Below are 24,511 nucleotides of genomic sequence, written 5' to 3'. Positions count from 1 at the left end.
TCAATCTGTATTTTAATAAGATCATATATTAAAGTTTGAGAAGCACCAGATTATAACACAGGCTCCAAACCAGGAAACCCAGGTTAGAATCCCTGCTATATCACTTACTCACTGTATGAGCATGGACAAATCAGTGTATGTGCACTTCTGTTTTCTCAACTGTGAAATATGGATAATGGATCTCCCACTTCCATACTCACTCTCATCCAATCCATTCTCCAGAGAGCAGCAAAAGTAATCTTCTTAAAACATAAATCAGCTCATGTTACTTCCTTGCTTAAAACCTTTCAACAGTTTCCCTACAATTATTTCCAAATTCTAACCATGACCCAGAGGGCCCTGGCATGATTTGGCTCCTGGAACTCTCTCCAATCTCTTCTCTGCACAACCACATTAGTCTTTCCGTTTAGTTTCTGGAACGCTCTAAATTGTTTCTTGCCTCTAGACAGTTACAGGTGCTATTCCTACTGGAATGCTTCTGCTCCACACTCTCATTCTTCCCACAGCTAGTTCTATTTGAGAAATTGACTTTAAACTAAGACCCAAAGTGGCTTCCCAAGGCAACCTGCCTAAAGCTGTCTGCTATTTTTTTAATGATAGTAACCCTGCTTATTTCTCTCATCACAAATATCAATTAGTATAACTGGTTTGATTTTCTACAGTGTTAAGCTCTCAGCATCTAGCAAAGCATCTTCCATGTGATAGATATGCAAATATTTATAGAATTGAATTCAGGAAAGAAGTATGCACTGAGAAAAAAATCTGTGATTGTAAGCATATAGACAGTACTTGAAGCCATGGGAGGAGAATCCAGCAAAGGAGAGGCTGGTGAGGTAGAAGCAAAACTAGTTCATCATGGCATCATGAAAGACACAAGATGGCAAGTCTGATCAACTGGGTCAAATGTCAAAATGAGGTATGTCCAGAAAAATGTCCATTGAAATTGGGACTAGAGATAACTTGACAAGCATTAGTTCCAGTGGCATGGTTGGAAAGGAAGTCAGACTGGAATGAGTCAAGGAATCAATAGGAAGTGAGGCAATATAGATGGCACGTGTAGAACACTCTTGAAAAGGCTGATTGTAAATGCAAGCAGAAAATTATGGGGTCTCATTGAAAGGCAGAGGGTAAGGGAGAGGAAAAGGAGATAATGGAAAGAAAATCCCTAAGAAAGTTGAGGGTAGAGGACTATTGAGGGTAGAGGACTATTTAGAATCTCATTATTTCACCTTAACATAGTGAACACTTACGTGGGTTTTGAACAGCAGAAGTAGTACTAGCCAGAATTAGGACAATCCTCTTCTTAATCTCTTAAAACTTGACTGAGTGTCCCTCCTACATGCTCACACTATACCCTGTACCTATCACTTCCTGACATTAATGAGAAAATGTATGCCACAGGGTGAGGAAGAAAACCAACCAACCAACCAACCAACCAACCAACCAACCTTGGGAAGGGAAGAAATATACAACATTATCAGTGGTTGCCTCTAGGTGGCAGGATAACACAGTTTTATTTATGCTTCATGCTTTTCAGAGCCTTCCAAATTTTCTATAATAATGCATCCATTTATAATGAGAATTTTTCTTTTGTACAATTTTTATTAAGGTAGAAAACAGTGGCCCCTGAGCCAAAGGGCATGCATCAAATTAAGAAAAATATCCTCTAAACAAATGCCTTGGATTGGCTGCTGTTGGCTCTTGGAGCCTCTTTCCTATACCTCTTGCTGGTTAATCCTGAAGTATGGCACACAGCAAGCATTCAGTATTTATTGATTTGGTTTATTATTGGTAGGTTACGAAATGCTGCTCACACGTATGGGAGTGTGGATGAATCAGAGTCAGCCTACTCATGGGAATGTCTGCTCCGTGAAGGCATTTTCCCTATTTGATTGTTTTGTTCACAGCTTAGCTGTACGCTAAGCTCCTATAGGAAACAATAAATATTGGCTAATTAAATGAAAAAAAAAAGAACAGAACAAAAAAGTCAGCCTAAAATTCCCACTGAAATCATGGGAAAGCATTATGGTGGTTTTAAAGTAATGCTTTAGAGAATACTAAACTCCAACGTCCTACAAAGCAAAATACTTAATTATATTTGCCTTTTGCCTCTCTGCAGTCTCTGAAAGTAAATTCGGGTGAGAAATGCTCAGACCGTCCATCCTGTCAGGAAACAGCAAGCTGAATCTTGAAACCCAGCCTGCTACTGACCATCTGATTAGAGGCAGAGACATCACATTGACTGATTTGTAAAAGGGGACAAGGGGACACCACCTGATTATCAGGCCTTTCCATCCAGTCTAGTTTCTGATTATTTACATTAATACCCACCAAATATTCTGAGAACCCATTTATCACCATAATAACAACAGATAACATTTACTGACCACCTATTATGTATTATCTCTAATCCTTATAACACCTTGGAGATGAAGATCATTCCTGGTTTACTGAGGCCAAGAGTAGCCACATACCCAGTAAGTGGTAGAACCTAGATTCAAACCAAATTTGCTCCACAACTCTAGATTCAAACCAAATTTGCTCCACAACTCTACAGTACACAAAATGTCTGTATGCACAGTCCACCCCACTACACCCCTCCTATAGACACCGATATTCCTGTCCTTGGCCACATAAAATATGACCCTGAGAACTGCTGACCTAGATTTTATTGGACATTTGATAGTAAGATGTAATAATAAAGCAAATGAGGTATATAGCCTTTACTCACCCAAGACAAATCTGGAAATTATCTGCAGAAATACGTTGACGGGGTCTCTCCCTCAAAATCTGAAAACACTATACCTCAGATAAGTTTTCATGCTTGCTCTTGGTGCTTTTCTGCACTGCAGTATACTCAAAATAAGGGCAGGGATACCGAGGAGGAAGAATCTGAAACCTCCAACACTAACTTTGGAGGTGAGAATGGCGTCTAAGAAGTCATCCCCTACACGTCCTCTACCCTACTGGCCTGGGAAGCTGCAGATCCAGGAGTTACCCTTCTGGTCATTACTCCCAATTACTTACAGAGAGAGAAACTGGCATCAAAAGAATTTAGGCGGGCTTCCCTGGTGGCGCAGTGGTTGAGAATCTGCCTGCTGATGTAGGGGACACGGGTTCGTGCCCCAGTCCGGGAAGATCCCACATGCCACGAAGCGGCTGGGCCCGTGAGCCATGGCCACTGAGCCTGTGCGTCCGGACCCTGTGCTCCGCAACGGGAGAAGCCACAACAGTGAGAGGCCCGCGTATCACCACCACCCCCCCAAAAAAAGAATTTAGGCAAAAAATAGGGCTCACCAAAGTTGTAAATCAGTTTTGCCAGCAGAGAGGAAATGGCAGCATGCCAAGAAGACCTCCCCTCTAGCATTCCTAAGAAAAAAAAAATAAAAACAGCAATGCCTGTGTGAAAGTTATGCTTATTAAGGAGAGGAAGAGACTCCTTGTCTACACATTTTAAATTGGTGCTCTGGAATAATCTTAGTCTACCCTTTAAGAATGCTCTGTCTCCCACCCCCATCTTTACTTGTGGCTGGATTTGGTGCAAAAGATCAACTATAACAATGATGGATTATTCCCTATCTCATCACATCCAATTTCAAAGATGGAAGTACTTCTCAGTCTTGCCCCCCTCTAACAGAAAATTAAGACATCAGCCTTTAAACTAATATGCTCTATTGAATTGTCAACAACTTAACCACACAAAAGCCTGCCACTATCTAATAGATGATCTTCACTCAGAAGAGCCACAGGCAGCATTCAGTGAGTTCAGGAAAACACATCCATCAGAAGTCAAAGCTAATTTAAAAATACCTTTAAAATAATTTGCTTAAAAATTAAATCTGGAGTTCTCAACCCTAGCTTTGTAAAATCAACTGACACTTACTTTGAAAATGAAAAATGTCTGGCCATATAAATATCTGACTCAACAGATAAGAGGTGGGAACTTTTTTTTTTTCAAGCTGTGTAGGTGATTTGGCTGCACAGCCAGACTTGAGATCCACTTTGTTATATATTGTTAATTATGCTTTGCCAATCTGTGATTCATTTAGGAATATGCTTAAAAATAATGGGGGAGGGAATGGGATATAAATAAGTATAGCCATGTGTTGACAACTGTTGAAGCTGGGTAACAGGTACATGGGGGTTCATTATACTGTTTTCAAACTTTTGTGTATGCTTGAAAATCTCATAAATTAGAAATATTTTAAATTAAGACTTTATCTTGCTAGATCCTCCCAATTCCATACTCCACATTGCTCCCAGAGCAATCTCCCTCAAACTCAAAATCTACCTACAACATCAAGTGTAAACTCCTTACCTAACCAGCATCCAAGACCTCTAGGACCTAATTAATGCCTGCTTACCTCTCTTACCAGGGCCATGACATTACATAATATTCCTCTTGGCTCCCCACATGCTTTAACCATGTCAAGTTTTTAGTTTCCCTACCATTCAAGACCTTTGATACCTTGACTCATATTGTTCTCTCTGCTAAAATGGTTGCTCCCTGCATATATTCCCTAGAGCTCAGCTTAAATGTCACTTCCTCTGTCAAGCCTTTTCAGATATCCCCTCCCCCAGAGTAACACTGATCACTCTCTCCTTTGTGTCCCCACTGTATCCTGCACATAACTGCAATCAACACACCTCTCTTTATTTACATGTCATGCTCCCCACTAGAGTGAGTTCTGCATAAGTGGGATTCTATTTATCTTTGCATTCCTGTTGCCAGCATAGGAACTGTCACTTAGTAGATTAATAAATGAATGAATGACTACTCAGTAAATGTTTAACAAAGCTAAAAGTTCCAAATCACTTTAAACGCTTTTTAAAAGTGACATTTGCAACTGAGAAAACCAATTTATACAACTCATTCAATCTGCATCTTTCATTCAACAAATAGTTATGAATATGCTATATGCAGGGCATTGTGATAGGTGCTATGAGATGGTCAGGTGTAAATCAGAGAAAAAGGAAGACTAGAAGCAATGGTAATATAAAAGCAACAAAAAGTCAGTACACAAAACACACAAATTACAGCTTCCTAGTGGTCAAAGCAAAGCTGGAAACACAATCAATTACAAGATCAACACACTACATAGGATAAATCCTTATGTAACACCAACCATAATCTTCGTGCTTTTTAAAAAAAATTTGGATTTTTAGAAATTAAAGTTGCATAAAGCAGAGTACACCTTTAGCAAAAGTGAAACAATTTTAGCCCAGTTTTCACCTTTGGGCATAATGCTTTGGTCTATGAAAAAAAATACACATATACACACACACACACACACACACACGGAAATATTAAGCACAAACAACAGCAATTTGGACATCCTCTTAATGACACGTGGAGAAATCTTTAGATTTCTTTGTGTCCTATATTGAGGGAGCACCACAAAAATCCTAAAATTCTATGGAAAATTTTCACCTATGTGGGTGTTTTTCTGAGAAGATAGTTGATAGCTTTCATTGGCTTCTTAAAGAGATCTGTGACCTGAAAAACATTAGGAACTATCACCCCCCAGAAATATCTCCAAGACACTGTGTGCTCAGCCACTACAGTGTTTTCACTTTCATTTATGAAACACAGGCATATAGTATTTCCCTTAAAGCCACATGACAGGCCACTGTCAAATACAATAAAGACAGTACAGGAAACCAAAGAAACAGAATTCCAACCCTTGTGCATTATTCAGCTCCAATTCTCTCATGTCCCTAGGTTTATAAAGAAATATGCAGCATCTCTAAAATTAAACCTCCTCTATGTAAGGGGGAATTCTGTGTTCCTGGATAAAATCCTCTAGTTCTGTATCCTGAAGACAGGTAGAAAAAGCACAATCCTTTTATTAAAAGGTTAGATTAAGTATATTTCTAAATAAAAGCTAGGTTTTAATGCCTTAAAATATTCTGACAAAAGATATATCTATATGAGGGGAAGAAAGAACTTAGTATTTATCTGCTACCATACATGAGGATTATTTTTTTTTTTTAATTTAAAAGTAGAAACTGAGGAATACTACTGGAAGAAAGTAAAAGTGAAATAGAGGACAACAACAGAATGGAAAAGCCTGGGAGTCAAGCTGGGCTTAAATTCCACTTACTAGGTGTATAATCTCAGACAAGTTACTCCAAGTCAGTAACCTCTGTAAAATAAACACCACATTCTATCTCATAGGATTGTGCCTGGCAAAGAGTAAGCCATATTATTATGTCTTATTTCTTTTAGCTCCAGATTAATCTAAGGGCAGCAATCTTATGCTGGGTAACACACACACACACACACACACACACATACAGGATCAAGAGCCAAAAAAAGCTATTTTTTCCCCAGCTTTTCTGCATGTTATCTGCATATGAAGAACATAAAGTATTTATTAATCTCCAAACTGTTTGCCCTAATTACGGACATAAAGTTAACTTTGACGACAAGATTAGGAAGCTCCAGGTCTCACTCTCAAGTTAGTTATAGTTCTCCAAAGGTTAGTATACTAAATAATGTTCGGGCCATGCCACTTAAGAATCAGAAATTTCAAGTGTACCTCAACTATTCTGAGCTACTTTTAATGAATTTGGAAGGAACAAAGATTCTTTTACATGGTTAAAAGAATAAGTTATTTATAGCAATTATCAACATGGCAGCAAACTCCTTTCAGAATGATGAAAACAATTCCAACTTCACAGGTTTGTTACAAGGATCAAATTAGTTCACTGATAAGAAAGCTTTAAAACAAAGCCTTTAGAAAAAAAGATTATGTCCCAACATACAGACAAAACTGGCTCTGTTTGAGTAAATTTAACACCACTACATACAGCCCGACACATAGTCATTTCCAATGTTCTTTAAATAAACCAGACAATGTGAACAATCTGCTGCTTTAAAACATTTATAACTGAAAGGTGTTTGCTAAAAATGTAAGAATAGTATGCAAAAGGCACTCTAGTTCCCTGACACAAACTGACTTTGTGACTTTAGGACAATCTGGGCCTCAAACACATGTAAAATGGAAATATAATAAATAAGATCCCTTAAAACACTGTCTATAACACTATGCCTTCAGTTCAAGACAAATGTTAAAAATATTAAACATGAACAACCTGAATTATTCTCAAAATCTACAGAGCAAAAAGTAACCAACCCAGTTTGCTACTTGGCCAAATTCCAACTTAAAAATAAAACTATTAAAAAGTATTAGAAGATAAAACGCAGGGAAATATTCTTGTAATCTTGGCAAGGAAAAGATCTCCCAAGAAATATGTGCAACCTAGAAACCATAAACGAAAGAATTTGACTACATAAAAATTCCAAACCATAAACATAGAAAATATCTGCAACAGGAAAAATAAAGGGTTAATATTTCTAATATACAAAGAACACCCAAAACTCACTAGGACAATCTTATTGAAAACCAAGTAAAAGGGAACTTGTAGTTTGCAGAGGATATAAACATTTGCTTATCCTTACTAGTAATTACAAAAATGCTAATCAAAACAAGGAGATGTGATTTCTCGCTCAACAGACTGGTTAAAATTAAAAGGACCAACTGTATCTTGTTTTGGCAAATGTAGGTGGAGAAAAGGACACTCACAAACACTTCGGTGGAAATGGCAATTCTATATAGCCTATCTGGAGGTCATTTTGGCAGTACCTATCAAAAAATTAAATGGGTACCACCCTTTAACACAGGATGAATTCTATTTCCAAGGCTCAACAACAGGGAATGATGAAATTATAGCAGATTCATGCTTTTGGGATGCAATGCAACCATTAAAAAGAATGGAGTCCAGCCATATATTCTAACATATAAAAATACGTATAGTACATAAATGGATAAGCATAGTATGTAAACGTTAAACGCTATAAAAGAATATGTACACATTGTTAACACATATAAAAGGAGACCATCATTTGTGGGGGGGTACTAATTTTTAACTGAAATGTTTATTTTGTTTGAATCTTTTTTTAAAATAGCAAACGTTACTTTTATAATTTAAAACAGTTGAAAAGGAAGGGGAAAAAAGGTGAGCTTAGAAAACATCACTTAATTTGAAAGTTTTACAAGCAGGAAATTTAGTCACATCTATAGATTTATAGTATCCATAAATATGCATGAAAACATGCAACCAAATCGAATTGTCCCATGAAAGAGCTCCAAATTGACCTTATGTTGAAAAGTAATAACCATAGTCAAAAGGGCAAAAGAAACTGAGCTTTCTTTGAACTTCTGACTTTCTCATTTACCTTTCTACTCCCTTAAATTTCCCCCATTTTTTGGGTTTCCTTTCTTATAGGAAGGGGGCCACTTATTTTGCACTTCTATGGATGACACCTGCTGGCATATTTAGAAATATAGATAATAAATTCAGTTTTAAGGAAAGATACACCATAGTGGAAACATACCAAACTAAATAACCTGGGTTCAATGGCCAACTCCACCCCTAAGCAGCCATGTTACCTTGGGCAAGTCATTTCCTCAAAACCTGTGCCTATAAAATAAGGAGTTTGATGTAGACAATACCAAGTATAAGGGTCTTATCCAGCTCTTCTGTTGGACATGGAGAAAAATACCATTTTTAAAGCCACTGGTAATTTGTTTCACTAGAGATAGATATGTGAATTCACCCATGCAGGCAGTCTGCCTTTACTTTTAAAAAGCAAAAATCTAAAATGCTCTATGTAAAAGGTTGTATTCAAGTGACATCTATACCTCTCCAGACTTTACTTCCTTTTAAGGCTGGCCTCACCAAGACAGTTAAGGAAATTTGAGAAGCAGGGAACTGGAGCTCCAGATTAGGTCAACAGACTTCAAGGCACTCTAAGCTGGAGTAGTCAAGCTAGTTCCTGTAAAACATGGCAGCAGATATAGATACAAAGAGAGAGGAATCTATAACAATGATACTGGATATATCCAGGTTTATACTCTTCTCTTATACTAATGTATGTCCCTAGCTCCTTGTACTTAGAAACACTCAGAGAATGCTTGTTGAACTGAAGAGAAGTAAGATGTGAGAGGGAAAAAGAAGATATAATATTAACAACAAAACCAACAATGGTTTCCAGTTTGAGGACTTACTATGTGACATATGCTATATTTTATACAATATATGAAATGTTAAAAGTGCTACTCAAGGGCTTCCCTGGTGGCACAGTGGTTAAGAATGTGCCTGCCAATGCAGGGGACATGGGTTCAAACCTTGGGTCTGGGAGGATCCCACATGCCACAGAGGAACTAAGCCCATGTGCCACAACTACTGAGCCTGCGCTCTAGAGCCTGTGAGCCACAACTACTGAGCCCACGCACCTAGAGCCCGTGCTCTGCAACAAGAGAAGTCACCACAATGAGAACCCCACGAACCACAACAAAGAGTAGCCCCCGCTTGCCACAACCAGAGAAAAGCCTGAACGCAGCAACGAAGACCCAACACAGCCAAAACCAAAAATAAATAAAATAAATAAAATTTATTTTTAAAAAGTGCTACTCAAGTATGTTAATAGTGGTGATACTGATAACCATTAGGAAGACTCATCATGGTTTACTAAGGTTACAGGAGAACCTTGAACAAACTAAAACACTAGGGGGCTGTGAGCTGGAGGGTGGGAGATCAAGGCAATCAATGTACAGCACACCACAACAGAACTGGGTAAGACCCTTCAGGGGGTATGAATGTGACTCCAAAGGCTTGGCAAAACGAAAAACTACTCTGGTGGAACGTCCAATTATCACTGGCCAGAGAACTTAGCCCCCAAATGATCAAAGACACCATTCCTCTTTAACCACAGACGAAGAATCCAGACAGGCTTTGCTAACTGGCCATCAGTTCACCACTGTGACCGCCCATCTCTGAGCTGTCAGAGGGGTTAAGTGAAATAGTATGCTAAAGAAATTACCATATACTTAACCACCTACAGTATACTAACACCTTATATTTTCACATTTAACCCCAATAAACCCATAAATAAGGTGTTTTTCCCAGATGAAGCAACTGATAGGTTAAGTTAACTTGTCCAAAGGGACAGAACTAGTTAAGTTGCCAGAAAAAAATTTAAAACCCGAGCATTTATTCTGCCTTTCTTATATAAACTATAAATTATTCCAGCCAATACATGAAAAGAAAATGAAAGTTAAAACACCATTTTGCAACTCCCAATGAATTAATAATGGATCTAAGCTTTGGGCAGCAGTGGCTGTTAACATAAAAAAAAAATCCAAGACACCACTACAACCTAACAAATGTAAATGAACACACCACCGCCAAAGGGAATGAATCTGAATTTATAAAGCCTCTGGATGTAGCTATCAATTTTTAGGAAATACAGAGGACAGAAGAACATATTGAACTATACTGAGTATGCAATCAGCAAAATTCAGTCTGGGAAATTCTACAGGTTAAATGGCCTGAGTTCATCAATAGACAAAGTATAAAGAAAAGGAAGAAAGGGAAGCTACAGATACTTAAAAGACAAATTGAGTTTTTTTAAATGGACAAAGTAAATTACACTGTCCAGGGATGCACACTTGTATGATTAAAACCATAAAAGAATGCAAAGAAGTGACTACTATAAAGTCAGAACAGTAGTTACTTTCCAGTGGGAGGGAGGATGCTGTGATGGGGATGGGCACATGGAGGGACTTCTAGGGTGACAGGCAAAATTCTATTTCTTGAATTGGGTAGTAGTAAAAAAAGTGCTTTAAGATAATTTATTAAACCATAAACTTGTTTTGGGGTAGTTTTCCATATTTGTTTTCTATTTGTTTTTTTTACAATAAAAGGAAAACATTTTAATCACATTAAAGTTTCTTACATATGTTAAGGTTCCATTTTGCATGAAATGCCCCAAATAAACAAATCTATAGAGACATAAAATAGATTAGTGGTTGGTTGTGAGAAAGGAGAAGGGAAGTGATTAATGGCCATTGGGTTTCCTTTAAAGGTGACGAAAATGTTCTAAAATTGATGTAGTAATGGTCGTACAACTATGAACATACTAAATAAAAACCCCTGTATACTTTAAATGGATGAATTGTATGGTATGTGAATTATACCTTGATAAAGCTGTTAATAAAAGTCTAAGACACCCCAATTAAGTCAAGACACACTTTAAAAATAAAACTGGGGTAGAGCCTGAGAATCTGCATTTCTCACAAGTTCCCAGGTGATGGTGCTGATGCTGATCTGGGGACCACATTTTGAGAACCACTGCAGCGAAGGATTTCAAAACTGCTTCTAGGTGAAGGCAGTACTAATTAGCACTGAAGAGTCAAGTGTTTTACTCAGGGACTGGGAAAGTAGTCCTGAATAAAAAGTTAACACTTTGTGCCAAGCACTGTTCTATTCTACTGGTTCCCTGACCATTAACACCAGCATCTCCTTGGGAACTTGTTGGAAATGCAAAATCTAGCCCCACCCCCCACCCAGACCTACAGAATCAGAAACTCTGGGGATGGGGCCCATCAATCTGTGTTTTATCTAGCCCTCTAGGTGATTCTGATGTTCCCTAAAGTTTCAGAACCACTGTTCTACAAACTTTATATGCATTAACTCAGCTAAACTTCTCAAAAACCCTATGAGGTAGGTAACACTATTATTACCATTTTATAGATTAAAAACTGTGGCACATTGGTTAAGTAATTTTCACAAGATGACACAGCTGATAAGCAATGGAGTCGGAACTTGAACCCAGGGAGTCTGGGATCTTAATCACTGTGCTGAAAGCTCTTTCCACCTATAAGAATTCAATCAGCAGAATGCAGTAACAGAAAATTAGTAGGGGAAGTTTAAAAACAAACGAACAAAAAAAGCAAAGACCAGAAGACGGGAATTCCCTGGTGGTCCAGTGGTTAGGTAGGACTCCATGCTTTCACTGCCGAGGGCCCAAGTTCAATCCCTGGTCAAGGAACTAAGATCCTGCAGGATGCACGGTGTGGCCAGAAAAAGAAAGCTAACAAAAAACAAAGACCAGGAAAAATACACCTCACTATAAAGACAGGAAAATAAGAAAATAATTGTAGCAAATAAGGTAATCATTAAAGCAATCTTCCAAATGTGTCTCAAAATATAAGCAGCCACCAAATACAATATACACAAGTATTTCCAGAGCAATTATCTTGGTACCTAATTATAAGAACTTAAAATTTGTGTTATGCTAAAGATGGTACATAAATTCATGGCAGTATGTTCACACTTACCAATCTTTAAAATCTAAATGATTATACTAAAAAGTCATTCCAGAAAAATTTGCATCTCCCTACTCCTTGTCCCTTTCAGTCACTACTTAAAGATTACTGAAAAGGAAAAACTGCTTTCTTTCAATATCTAAGATTATACAATCAGAATCTCAGAGCTGAAAAAGAATTTTCAGATTCACCTAGTCCAGTCAGCAATCCAAACTGAATCAATCTACAACACCAATCTCCATTTAAAGATATATTAATAAGAAGTTGAAAGAAGTTCCAATTTTCTGTAAAATCACATTCTGGAACTAATCCATGTCACCACTGTAATTTTTAAAGCCAAATGACTAAAACTTTTAACTAAAAGTTGAAAATGCTCAAGTTAACAGCCCAAACAAAACCTACAGCTGTTTTACTCAGAGAGAACCACTCCTTCACTATCTGAAAGTGTTTCTATACCAAGCTGGTCAACAAGTACATCAAGTTTTAGCAACTCAACCCTTATGACACATCAAATGAGACGGCTTCCAAAGAATCTGAGCTGAATTATCCCTGACATTAACATATAAACATCTGGTAACCGGTCATTGAGGAAACAAGTCAGAGAATAATATAGCAAAACACCCAACTGCTTGTGACTATCAACTTTACAGATAGTAAAATCACTGTAAAGCAGCCAAATATGATTACAGGTACACATCAGATTTTAACAATTTAATCAAACTGCAAGAGAGGTAACATAGAATGTGAAAGGCAAGTATTTTCAAAGCAACCAATTTTGGCATTTCAGTAATACTTTGAATCCATGGTTGAAAACACACAACAAAAGGGAAAAGAAGCAATAGATTTCTATTGTAAACTTGTAATTCTGGAAACAATTCAAATATTGAAATGTCTACTGTGTGCAAAGCTCTCTCCCAAAACTCTAGTTATCCTAGTTTCACAAACTCAGGATTACAAAGTTTAAGCGATATTGTTCAAACTTCCTAACTACAGAAAACTCAGGACAAGGGTAAATGTCTAATCACTATACATAATGTGCTCAAATTATTTTCTTGAACAAATGGATTTCACTGTAATTCCCAAGAAATCACGTCTTTAATACTTAGTCAATTTACAACTAAGGATCTGATTTCTCCATTAATGAACAAAGAACTGAAAAGCCTGAACTCATGATCCATAGCACTGATGATTCACAATCATATTTCATATAAATACCTCAGAAACTTTCATTCATGACCTCTAACCTTCTCTGCCCCTTCAACTTGTAATCACTCTCATTTCAAAGGTAGGCACAAGTGGCCTTGCTCTGCCCCCAACGTGTGCTTAAGTCAAAGGCTGACTGGGGCATATGTGCCCAACTTCCATTCTCAGGTTTTGACCATGGAAGGGACATGCAGTAGATCCTATGATGGCCAATGCTGAACAAGGAAAGAAATGAACAGTTTAAAGGACTCTATGCTGGGGGAACAGCATTTCCAGAAGAAATAAAATGAAACAATAACAACAGGAAAACTACAGTTGTGTATAATAGCTGAAAATCAGGATGTCTAAGTGGAAGCTCTCAAAAATTGTTTAGTATTTCCATTTTAAAAACTGTATTACAGCCACAGGAACTCATCACTAAGTCTTAATAGCTTAAAAGTTATGGGTCAGAGCAGCTGAGATACCAACATCAAAAGAATAAAAAGCAACATTATAAGATAGTATAAAAATAACTAAACTACCTAAGGAAATTGAAACCATGATGAAAAACCCCAAAGGCACAATCAGGTCATTATCTAGGAAACATTAGCTTCTTCCACAAGGAGGCCTACTTTTCATGTGGAGCAGTAAGCAGGGCCAAGACATGGAACTGAAGTCAGGTATCAATTAAATCAGACTCTGCCACAGAAAAAGGAACCCATGACTAGTTATTTTGGGATAGTGCCTAGGCCAGCAGTATCAACTCCAACTGGGATACAGGAGATTACTGCCATTGTTCCATTATAATGGGGTCCTCCAGGGTCTTTAACTTAGTAAGAATGGGTTAGATACCACTTTGAGAATGTAATCACCAAATGTGGGGGAAACTCTACAGGACAAGTTCTTCAACAAATAAATTGGAAGAAAAAGAAAAGGGAGGGAACCTGCAGATTAAAATAGATTTAAGAGAGATATCAATCTTCCTTTGTGATAAAATGGACTTTCTTTGGATCCTGATTCAAACTAAAATTTGAACACTAGCTTCATATTTGATATTTTAAAAAATAAGTTTTTTTTATCATACTGAAAGTCTTAGCCAGTGCAATACAGTGAGAAAAAGAAAAAAAAATTAGTTAATTTTTTGAGTTGTGGTAATGGTTTTGATGTTTAAAAGAGCCTTTTATCTTTTAGATACAAATATTTTGCAAATAAAAAGAAAACAACAGCAGGGGGTTATTTCAAAATAATCCAGGGGGTAGGAAGTAAGGGGCCTCAGTGGGTACTATAGATGAAAAAGAATGGCTGCAAGTTGGCAACTGTTAAAGCCGGTGATGGGTACACAGGGGGATCATTATATTATCCAATTTTTATATGTTCGAAAAATTCCAAAAAATTGGTTAGACATAATATCTTGGAATTTTATTTTTTGAATGATGCTTAGAGTGACTTAAAAAATCATGTACAGAATTCATTTACATTTTAATTTAGTAATGAGCTCCACTTAAACACAAGAAACAGCCACATCAGATCCAGACAATGGAAGAAACCAAAGTAGCTCAATTACAGAATGGAAATACATACACCCCCACCATCTCCATTCCAGGAAGTAAAATACAAATACTACCCACAAAGATGCACAAAAACTAACCTAAAATCACAGCCAATCATACTCATCCTGGTAGGAAATCCCAACACTGCTCCAACAGCTTCCTGAACCTTCCTGACCAAGTTGGTCTGCTGGTTCCTCTGGAGTGCTAACCCACTCAGGTCAGACTACTGGAGGACCTACAAAAAAAAAAAGGAGAGGGAGAGATACACAACACATTTATTAGGGTGTGGGGGAGCTAACCATTATATCAATGTTCAAACATAATCACAGTTATTATTTCTTAAGCAATAACCCTCACATATCAATTTTCATTTTTTAGGACCTGCTTTGAGCAGCAACAATAATTCAGAACCAGGTGGCACAGTGGTTAAGAATCCGCCTGCCAATGCAGGGGACATGGGTTCAAGCCCTGGTCTGGGAAAATCCCACATGCCACAGAGCAACTAAGCCCATGAGCCATAACTACTGAGCCTGTGCTCTAGAGCATACGAGCCACAACTAGCGAGCCTGCGTGCCACAAGTACTGAAGCCTGTGTGCCTAGAGCCCGAGCTCTGCAACAAGGGAGGCCACCACAGTGAGAGGCCTGTGCACCACAACCAAGGGTAGCCCCTGCTCGCCGCAACTAGAAAAAGTCTGGGCGCGGCAACGAAGACCCAACGCAGCCCCCCAAAATAATTAATTAATTAAATTTAAAAAATTCAGAACCAAAGCTAAAGCAATTCTTCTGACATTTAGACAACACCCCTGAAAACTCAGCTCAATTCCAATGACATTATAGGGAACAGTGATTATTTTATAGACAAAATTATATCCTTGTTGTGAATTGACACTAAAAACAATGTTGAATTTTTTGTGGGAAAAAAAACTGCACACATAAATTATTTTTCACCTTCATACATGCTTTTTTGGCCATACTGGGAAACAAATGATAAACACCCTGGAAACTCAGGTTGAACTTTGCCACTGAACCTTAGACAGTTTTTAACTGGTATTGCCACTCCTTCCGCCCTTCTCAGAGACGAACCTAGAATAAATTAAACCTTTTAGAGGTCACACCTAGATTATAATTCCCAGATTTATTCTAGTTCCGAATGACAAAAGTCAAATTAAGGTTTAATTTCTAATCACTACTTGATCCATTGTGAAGAACACCAAGGCAAAATCTCAAAACAGAAAGCGATCTCATGTCCTCCCATGAAAAAGGGGGAAAATTACATTACCTCCAAAGCACTTCGAACTAAATAAAGCAAACCCTAAAGCACAAAACCAGTGTCTGCATATAGTTAATTAACATATAGTTAATTTACCCATGGTAAAATTTTAATCCTATGTAAACTTTTCACCATCATATTCCTATTTCAAACACCATCATCCATCCAAGGTAATCAGAAAAAAGCACTCACTTTAATATTGGTCTAATTAAAATATAAACAGTAAGGAAAACTAACATCCAAATTGAATACAGTAACTTATGCTTAGTAAGAGTGTTGGAAAATATAAAATGGCAAAAACACAACAGGGGATAGTGTATTAAAGAACTGTCAGTAAATCACTTTGGAAAAGAAGCTAGGTATCCCAAACAACCTTTCTAAATCCTCTCAGATAGGAATTTTCCTGCTCAGGTAAGCCCAAATAACAGATCCCCACACTGATCTGAGGGACCAAAGAAAGGAGGTAGGGGAAAAGCAGTATGAACACTTAAAAACTAGCTAGCAAATGTTCTCTTTCTTACTGTGAAAAGCACAGCACCAAATTTCATTACTTTCATAGGGTGAATGACAGGACAGACTGACTTGGAAGGAGTGAAAGGAAGGAGTAGGCCAGGGATGAAACATCCCTTCCTAAATGCAGAACACCTGGGTGTGGTTCTTGACAGGAACATTATGGCGAGTGGTCATTCCAGGAGGGTGATTTTGCATTAAAATTCCTAGATCAGAAACATAGGTAGGAATCACATTCAAACATAATAAACCATTGGAGAGAAAAAGTTTGGCTTACAAGGGGGGAAATATACAAAAATTATAGGAGTGGCCTAGAAATATACTAAAAATTTACAGTTCTTTAACTGTTTCTTTAAACAAAAATCTCTTCTTTCCCAGGTCATAAAACTACCACATGACACAGGTGCATCTGCCAACATATTTTTACACCAAGAAAAACTAACCACAATTTACTGTATGCCTACCATAAGCCAGGCACGTTATAAATTGTTTAATTCTAACAACTATTAAGAGCTACTATCCCCATTATACAGATGAAAAACTGAGAATACGAAAAGTAATTTCCCCAAGGTCACAAAGTTTGATGTGAACCCAAAGCACACAGTATTTCTACTATACCAGGCTGCCTCCCTTGGGTGGGAAATGTTGGTGTCTCCTCAATATACGCAACTCTGGGGCTAAGAGAAAACAATGTTGAACATGTAATCTAAAAAGGAAACAAATGATAGGGAATTAATTGTCTATAGTAATTGTGGAATGGGGGGGGTGGAGAAAAAACGTAGAACAGGGCAATGATTGAGGGGCAAGACATAATCTATCAAAGCTATTTCATTTCCCAGCACATGGCAGGGGGGGGGGATGTACTGGAGACTGACAGGAGGCTACCTTTCTCTCTAGGGGATTCAGCTCCCAGAAAAACAGCATGGGGGGCGGGGAATAGAAAAAGTAATAAATCCTTAACGATTACATGAGAAACACGTAAGAGGTGCTTAGCAGCAAAAAAAGATGTCCAGACCAAGAGGCCACAAGAACTCAGAGCAAGGCTGGGAAAAGGGGCGGTTCCCAAGCTTGCAATGGGGATGGGCGGGGAGGTGGGGAGGGGAGGGGCCGGGAGTGGGGGGAAAGAAGGGCAAAAAGTTAGTTCACTGGAGGGTTATTCTCTACAGCCTTTTTAAAAGTTTTTTTCCCCTTTTTTGGGGGGAGTGGGTGTTTAAGAGGAAGGAAAGGCTAACGGCCCCGAGAACGAAGAGGTCACAAAGACTGCAATCATCCAACCACCAACCCATTCATTGTTCCACCTAAAAATGGTTGAGCAGCAGAGTTGGAGAAATCAGTGCCCTGTGCTCCGATCAGGGTCATACAGGCTTGAAGGCTACTATGACTCCATCCATGAAGACGGAATAAATGCAGGAAACAGGAAAGGGTCTCTAGTCAACGCCTGTGTCAAGTGGATCAATTGGGCGGGGGGGCGGGACGGATTAGGAGACTTGGGCTAAGCTCTGCCTTAGCAGGACCGGGGAGGGGATGACAGGGAAAAGCTTTGACTCTCCCTCTTAAATACGAGCCTCAAATATCCACGTAGATGAGGAAGATTCAAAGGGACGGTGGAATTAGGGGAGAATGGGGAAGGAATACGTCAGAGGCACCAAAGCTTGACCCGCTCTATCTTAGTTCAAAGACCATGGGAGTTTGGGAAGTACAGCCCACCTCAACTCAAGAAAAACTAGAGGATTCATTTGGGCCCCGAAGGAGCGGAAAACCGAGGCGAGCCCACAAAAAGGTAGGAGGAGGGAATCAGTCATCGTAGGTTGGTCCAATCTCCCCCGCTGCCCAATCTAACCCCCAACCCCACTCCCCAACGAACTTCAGGACTCCCGCCCCCCACCCTTCCCAACCCGCCCACTGCGGCGGCGACAACGGAGGCGTTGACCGATTGGTGGGGTAAAGGCGGGCCCACACGCGGCTGAGGCCCGGGAAATGGTGTCGCCTCAACCGACTAGAGACGGAGTGGTCTTCACCTCAGGTTCGGTTTATTGGCACCTCGGCTTTTCGCCAATCGTCACCTCCTTAACGTCGGGTACCTGAGAGGTGTTACAAACGCGGACAGCCAACATCTCAGTCCCGGGTCCTGGCCGGACAGACATCAGCTTCCGCCGCCATCTTAACAGCAGGCGAACCGACCCTAGTCACTGCCACCCCCCACCCGAGGTACCTCCGCCACCGCCAACGGATCCCAAGAGAACGTAACCCCGCTCCCGCGAGAACTCACCGGCTAGGAACAGCACGAGCCGAAGACGCTGCCGCCGCCTCCGCGGCTACTGCAGTCTGTAGCCGAACCGCAGCCGCCTCCGCGCGATCCCGCGAGAACCTCTACCCGACGGGAACAGCCTGAGCCCAGCCCTTCCCAGACCCCTCCTCCCACCAAAGCCGAAGTCGCTACAGCTCCGCTCTCACCCTACGCGAAGCAAAAAGCAAATGACGCACAAACTCACGGAGAGCCGAGGGGCGGAGCCACTCTGCCGCCGCCGGCTCTCGCATGCGCGGTCAGAACTATCGCGATAACACGTTTTGGTCTCCGCGAGACCTTCGAATTCACCGCAGGATGCCTCCCGCGCCTCGTCTTTAGGAAATACGAGATCTCGCGAGACCTGGGGCACGCTCCTAAAAAGGAGAGAGGCGGGGCTCCATGAAAATGACTGGGAGTTTTCAGGGGAAGGGAGGAACCTCCCGTCCTGCAGGGATCTCGCCTACCACGAGGTTTCCGACCCACTGCGGAGCTGGCTGCCAAACCTCGCGATGACACAGCTCAGCGCCAAATCTCGGCCATGTCCTGAAAACTGCCTCCGCCCCCGATCTAAGGTGTCTAGAGCCTAGTGCTTGAGGAAAATTTAAAAAGTCAACCTGTTTATTCTCACGCTTCCGGGCAGAGCTGTACCAATTAACCAAACTCCATTCTGGAAGAGGAGCAATAGATCTTCCATTGTTACCTGACTCCAGGAATCACATATTATTTTGGACTAACACATAAAAGACGTTCTATCTCACAATAAGCACGCAAATGCAAATGAAAACAATGACATAACATTTTTGGCCCATTAGATCGGAAAAAAAATTTTTAAGACCGATAATATCCAGACTCCTTCCCTCACCGCACTGCAGGCTACTGAATCCATCTTAATCTAACTAAAGGCTCATATCGTTAGTTCTAGCTCCAAACCCACAAATTTTAACTCCTGAGGCTTTACCTTGGTATAACCAAAAGATCCAATAAAGTGGTTTTCTCCAAACAAAGAGGTCTGCCCTCAGGAAAAATTCAAGCTTCCAAGGGGGGGGGGGGGTTGGGGGGGAGTGCGTGCTTGAAGCTTTTAATATGGCAGTTTTTCCACGTCTAGCCAACAATGTTTCTCCAATAAATCCTGGGAGCCAATCTGGCTCCATTTGTGGGCTTTCCTATTCTAATGCATTGTTCTGTCTATTCTAATTTATATAATGTTCCTTTAGAGTACATTTTAATAGCTGGTAGTACAAATACCCCATCTTTACTTATCTTTAAAATATTTTCTCGGTTGTTCTTAGCCATATGTTTTCTGGATGAACTTTAGAATCATATTAAGTTCCAACACTTGGTATATTTATTGAAATTGCATGAACTGTATAAATCAACACAGAAAAAATGGACATCACTACAAAATTGAGCCTTCTTATACAGAAGCACAGTACCCCCTTCTTCACGTATGCAAACGTTCTTTCATTATATTCCTCAATAAAGTTTTGTAGTTTACTTCTAGGTATTTTTATTCTTTTTTCTTGCTATTGCGAATGGGTTTTTTTTAGTGTTAATTTTTTGAAATGCTTACTGCTTATAGATAGGAAAACTATCGATATTTGCCTATTTAGTTTTGTAATCGGACAAATAAAAAATATGTTCAACTTCACAAGTAATCGGGGAAATGCAAATGAAAACAATGACATACCATTTTTTGCCCTTTAAATTAGCCAAAATAATAAATGTTGATGATAATTCGTGTTGGCACAACTGTGGAAAAATGGGCATTCTCGCACAACATTGAAGAGTGTAATTAGTATAGCCTTTTGGGAAGACAGTTTGGACAAATCTATCAAAATTCAAAATGCATAAACATTTTGACCCAGCGATTACTCTTCTAAGAATTTCTCCTACAGAAATACTCATACATGAAATATATATATATATATATACACACACACACACAAGCCCATTCATTATACCATTGCTTGTAATAGCCCCTTCCCTCCCCCAAAAGGGAAACAAGCCAACGTACATCAATCGGGAAATAGTTAAATAAACTGTAGTACAATCATACAATTCAGCTGTTTATAAATGAGATAAATTTAGATTCCCTGATATAGGAAGATCTACAAGACATATTGTTAAGTTTTTAAAAAGCAATTAGCCGAAATGAATGTGTGTGTGTGTGCGCGCGCGCGCGCGTGTGTGTAGTACCATTTAGATACCAAAACCTACATATACGACGCCTAAGTAGTTACCCGCGAAGCCTGCCTGCCAGCCCCTCACCTTCCCCCTCCTCTGAGGCCGCCTTCCTCGAACCCCTGAGAGAAACGCCGAAGGCCCGGCCTTTACTCCCTCTCTAGGGCCACTTGGCCACGACTAATGCCGGTACCTCGCATCCCCACTGTCGGCCGCTCTCTCGCCGCACTGCCGGCCGCTGCCGGGCTGCCCCCGAAGATGCGGCGAGGTCTCTTCACTGGCGCCGGCCGAGGCCTGGGGGAGGGGAGAGAAGGCGGGGTTGAGGGAGGGCTGAGGCAGGCCGCCGGGTTCCTTCACCAGCCTCTCCCGCAGGCTCCCCAAGGCCGCCACCTCCGCGCCTCAGCGCAGGGTCCCGTGGGAACATCCCCCAGCGAGGAGCAGAGGACGGCCGCGAGAGCAGAGCCCGCCCCCCATCCCGGAGGAAGACGCTCACCTCGGCGGCACTAGCAGGAGCGTGCCGGGTCCGCGGCCCTGCTACAGACCTGCTCCCCTCGCTCGCCCTCCGCCGAAAACCTCCCCCTCCGGCTCTCCTCATACTCGTTCTGAGGCTCCGCCCCCAGCTCGAGAAGCCCCGCCCCTGCCCCTTGGGAGGGCACTCCCTCCGCGGTGAAGCCGGGTCCCCTACGGAGAACCGCGCCTGAGGTACTCCAGGCCCAGCAAACCCAACCGTAGAGGATAGTAGGGTCACTAAGGAATTGGGAGTTGATTCGAGGCACGATGGAAACCGCTGATGGGTGACGTGATTTGATTTGACTAACGTTTAAAAATTAATCTCCCCAGCTGCCTAGCGAAGAATGGGGGGGCGAGAGGGCAAGCGGGGACACTGTGTGGAGGGCGGGAGATGACGGGGGCGCCTACCATAGTGAGTTTACACAGGTAAACCTTTACTACAGGGAGGTAGTGAGACCTCAATAAACATTCTCTTTTTCTCCTTGGTATTATTTGGGGTGACAGTCGATTGGCAAAGAACTTATAGAGGATCGACATCTGTGAATGCATAGGAATAAAAAAGATCAGGTAGGAGTTACCACTATTAACCGTGCTTTTCTTCTGGGGTGCAGAAGAAGGGAGCTTTGACTCCAAACTCTAGATACTTCGGTAAGGTTTGAATTTTTAACAAAAAGCATGTATAGTATAGAGACAAAAGCACTATCTGAAGTACTCTTGAGACGTAGAGGAAATAAAAACTGTAATTGTACCCTCCAGTTCTAATTCCAGCCCTCCAGAGCAGTGGTTAATGCCCCAAATTGAGAATCTGATTAATGGATTCACTGCCCGCCAAATATATATATTTACACATAAAATTTTGTATATAATCTCAGTTTTATGGAGGCCCATTTGAGGTAGATTGACCCATTAAATATTCTTACAATGCTATTTTTAATGGGTGAATGTTACTCTATTGTAATGGTAATTATTTAACAAAGACTCGATGTTTGTCTTTTTTAATTATAAAAAATACAGGTATGAAATTTGATGTTACTAAATATTTGGATATTTCTGAGACTTTTCTCGAGAAATTTGTAGAAATGAAGTAGCTAGGGTCCCACTAGAAATATATGAGAATTCCAGTTCATTCAGATATTCCCATACCCTCACCGATATTGCCATTATACTTTTCAAAAAACCTTTTAGGGCTTCCCTGGTGGTGCAGTGGTTGAGAGTCCGCCTGCCAATGAAGGGGACGCGGGTTCGTGCCCCAGTTCGGGAAGATCCCACATCCCACATTCCACGGTCCGCGAAAATCCCATATTCCACCAAGCGGCTGGGCCCGTGAGCCATGGCCGCTGAGCCTGTGCTCCGCAACGAGAGAGGCCACAACAGTGAGAGGCCCACGTACTGCAAAAAAACAAAAACCAAAAAAACCTTTTAATTTAATACGGACTTTGATTTTAATTACAATCTCTCACAGCATCTGAATTAATTCTAATAATCCATGGTCTCTACTTCTAATTCTAACCCTTAAATTTCTATTGTCAATTCCTAGGCCCCATGAAGTCTAGTTCCCCAACTCCTAATTCTAAAATCCCACATACCCCTCAACTGTAGTTTTAATTTCAGTCGCAGCACCCTTTAGTTCTCTTGCCAGCTCCTTTTGCAGTCCTAATTTCAACTGATATCCCCCTACACACACACGCACACACCTGTTGTTTCTATTTTTTAAAATTGTAGACTATCCAGAAATTATATGAAAGCATAAAGAAGATACCAAAAGATTAAAAACTTATAATCCTACCACCTAGAGAGGACCACTATTAATGTTTTGGCTTTATGTCCTCCCAGCCTTTCTCTATGCATTACACATGTACTTATTGTTCTAAACAAAAACAGTATCATAGCATGTTATTATTTAATTACCTAGTGAATATTTGTCATGCCATTAAATATTTGTCTGTAACAATTTTGTATCCTTTTTTTTTTCTTTTGTGGTATGCGGGCCTCTCACTGTTGTGGGCTCTCCCGTTGCGGAGCACAGGCTCCGGACGCACAGGCTGAGTGGCCATGGCTCACGGGCCCAGGCACTCTGCGGCATGTGGGATCTTTGCGGACCGGGACATGAACCCGTGTCCCCTGCATCGACAGGAGGATTCTCAACCACTACGCCACCAGGGAAGCCCTGTCTGTAGCAATTTTATGGCAACATTAATCATTCCTTTTTTAACATGTAATTAATTTCGTTTTTGTTCTTTTTTCATTTAAAAAATGTTTGCCCAAATAAAAAATAAATAAATAAATAAATAAATAAAAAATGTTTGCCTAATTACACGTGAATGAATACATTATTGCAAAACACTCAAAACAGAAAAATGTAAAGTTCCTCATATATACACATATAGAAATACATAGCTTTGTTTTGTGTTTTTTACTTTGAAAAAATATAAATGGCATCCTATTTTATGTATCTTTCTAATTGCTTTATTCACTTACTATGTCTTGAAGATCCTTCCATGTCAGTATATATAAATCTACCTCATTCATTTTACATACTGCATAGTATTCCATTGAATGAGTGTACTAGAGTTAACTATTGATAAGTAACCTATTGATAGATACAAAATTGTTTTCAATCTTATACTGTTACAGTGTTTTTATTTTTTTACTATTAACAGTGCTATGCTAAAATATTTCTATAAGATAAATATGAAGAGGTAAAATAGGTGGCTCAAACAGCACTTTTTGGAATTTTAATAGGTAATGCCAAATTGCCATGCAGAAAGACCCAGTTTACACCTATATCAGGAGTGAATAAGAATAACCATTTCCCTAAATTTTTATCCATGCCGGTATTAACCA

At 40.0% G+C, this 24,511-nt stretch overlaps 1 protein-coding gene across 13 annotated transcripts in view; it reads right to left on the bottom strand.

The window, feature by feature from the left end:
* HUWE1 (HECT, UBA and WWE domain containing E3 ubiquitin protein ligase 1) overlaps nucleotides 1-21,759 on the bottom strand; it is a 141,549-nt gene extending 119,790 nt beyond the window's left edge. For 8 of the 13 annotated variants that reach the window (XM_059049729.2, XM_067023829.1, XM_067023827.1 and 5 more), the window contains exons 1-2: nucleotides 18,959-19,233; nucleotides 15,007-15,143 (exon numbers count right to left, since the gene is read on the bottom strand). The gene's annotated coding sequence lies outside the window, so the exon portion shown is untranslated. Of the gene's footprint in view, nucleotides 1-3,297; nucleotides 3,347-15,006; nucleotides 15,144-17,307; nucleotides 17,396-18,958; nucleotides 19,241-21,244; nucleotides 21,452-21,650 lie in introns of those variants that run through there. The other 5 variants (XM_059049730.2, XM_067023828.1, XM_067023823.1 and 2 more) reach the window with 4 other exon arrangements.
* Between the last annotated feature and the right edge of the window lie 2,752 nt (nucleotides 21,760-24,511).

The sequence above is a fragment of the Kogia breviceps genome, chromosome X (genome assembly GCF_026419965.1).
Source record: "Kogia breviceps isolate mKogBre1 chromosome X, mKogBre1 haplotype 1, whole genome shotgun sequence".
Taxonomy (NCBI): domain Eukaryota; kingdom Metazoa; phylum Chordata; class Mammalia; order Artiodactyla; family Physeteridae; genus Kogia; species Kogia breviceps.
Note: the sequence above shows the minus strand (reverse complement) of the source record. Positions and strands in the feature narration are given on the sequence as shown.